This window comes from Crotalus tigris, unplaced genomic scaffold, assembly GCF_016545835.1.
Source record: "Crotalus tigris isolate CLP2741 ecotype Arizona unplaced genomic scaffold, ASM1654583v1 scf7180000017812.1200847, whole genome shotgun sequence".
NCBI lineage: Eukaryota > Metazoa > Chordata > Lepidosauria > Squamata > Viperidae > Crotalus > Crotalus tigris.
The window spans coordinates 467,541-469,665 of NW_024096651.1; positions in this window are offsets into that span (position 1 = coordinate 467,541).

Below are 2,125 nucleotides of genomic sequence, written 5' to 3' on the forward strand. Positions count from 1 at the left end.
AGCTTTTCAGGGTTCGTAGTCCCTCCTCCGCCTCCTCCCTCTCGTCACTCCTCCTACTCAGTACCTCTCAATTAAAACAGCCACCCACCTACCCCGCCACACAATAGGTTTCGTAGGTTTATAATGAGAATAAGAGCGGAATGTATTTTTTCTCTATGCTCTCTTTCTCTGGAGAACAAATGGGCAGCAATTTTTTTTTTTAAAAAAAGGATTCCCTTTGTTAGCCATATCCATAATTTCAATGCAGAAATCTGTAAAATTAATCAGATCAATCACAGATGTGTTCCTAGAGTAGCATGCTTCTCCCCCCCCCCATTAATGATACTTGCTCTAGAACAGTGATGACGAACCTTTTAGAGACTGGAGTGCCCAAACTGCAACCCAAAACCCACTTATGTATCGTGGGGTGCCGGGTAGGCGTGGCCCATTGGGTAGGTGTGGCCCATTGGGTGGCCAGGGCCCATTGGGTGGATGTGGCCCATTGGGTGAGCAAGACTTATGGTGGTAATGGCAGACTGGGTGGGACTAAAAAGTTCAATCATTCAATTCCAACTTTGCGAGATTTTTTTTTTTTGCGAGTAGTTGAAATTGATTTATTGAACCTTTTTTTTTTGCACACAACGGTGGAGGCCTAAACTGAAAAGATTTTATAAAATCCAGCTGAAGGCCTAGGATAGAGGCGATGGCGCTCATGCCCACAGAGGATTCTGCATGCCACCTGTGGCATGCGTGCCATAGGTTCACCATCATGGCTCTAGAAAAACAAATATTGTAATGGAAAAGGAAAGGGACTGGAAGTTAAATCACTTTTAGATCCCTGTTTTTTCTGAAAACTCCCAAATGGCATGGATGGCCATCCTCTCCTAATTTTATCCCCATATCCTTAGCCCCTTGATATGGGTTGGTTGAGAGTGACTATCCCAAACTCACTCTGAGGTCAAATGCAGACTTGAACTTGGTTATTCCAGGCCAAATTTTAACAACTAGACCACACTGATTGAATTCTGATGGGACTCCTTCATATTTCTTTTTCTGATTTTACAACTATATGGGGGGAAACTCACTCTATTGATCCCCCTCCCTCATTTTTGGCATCAGAAAAGATATAAAGAACTCAAGGGAGCTGGGTGGGACTATGTTGTTGCACTGTCTCAAGGAACAGCTTTATTCTGAGAAGGACCCAAACAAAACTTTTATTCTTCTTTGTGAATACAAATAAATCTCCTAATATATTTTGGCCAAAAATATGACAATCATCATTTCCTTTTTTTCCCACTTACTAGATTCTCCAAAGCCATCTTTGGTTTTGCAACGCCATAAGCAATTTTTCACTCCCAAAAATTATTTTATTTGCCAAAATTGTTATTTTTAAAAAATAAATAAATCCTGGAAATAAATAACTTTCACATGTTTCAGCTTCAGCCAAGAAAACTAGTACTTGAAGAAAATTGGGAAGGTTTGTTAAGAGTGGGTGGGCAAGATTGCTGGTGTATGCAAAGAAAATATCATTAGAAAGCAGTTTGCACTAGGCATTTGAGTGGAAGAAAAAGGACAGAGCTCTCACTAAGGGTTGTAGCACAACCTGGTGGTAGCAATTTGAAATTTGAGAAAAATATTCTGTCCTTTCTCAGCAGGTAGGAGAAAGTGGAGGGAAGAGAACTCCAATAATTTTGTTTTCACTGCTCCAGTCAAGAAAAATTTCCATGTAGGAAAAAAATGAAATTTCCATTTAGCTGATAATACAAATGCCTACATATATCACTGCACTAAAATGCCATCTCACAAGCCCCCCCCTCCCCCCAGCATCTTGTAAAGTCACCCAATCGTTCTCCTGCAGACGTAACAAGACTAGGAACAGGGTTATGTATAAGTTGCTGGCATTCTGGAAAGTGGTCAAGCAGCCAGCGTCCAAGGTCTTTGGGAGTCACACATAGCTTCCAGTTGTGCATCTTATCTATTTATTTTATAGCCTTATTTGCCCACCTGTGGTTTTATCTGGTCATCTCCTGACTCACTATTCTGGTAGTGTTAGTGATGCAAGAAGAAAGAGTCTTCACCACCACAACTCTACCAGGCCTAGTGTAACAGCTGCAAACCAACACTGGTAGTTTGCTTGCATCTTTCC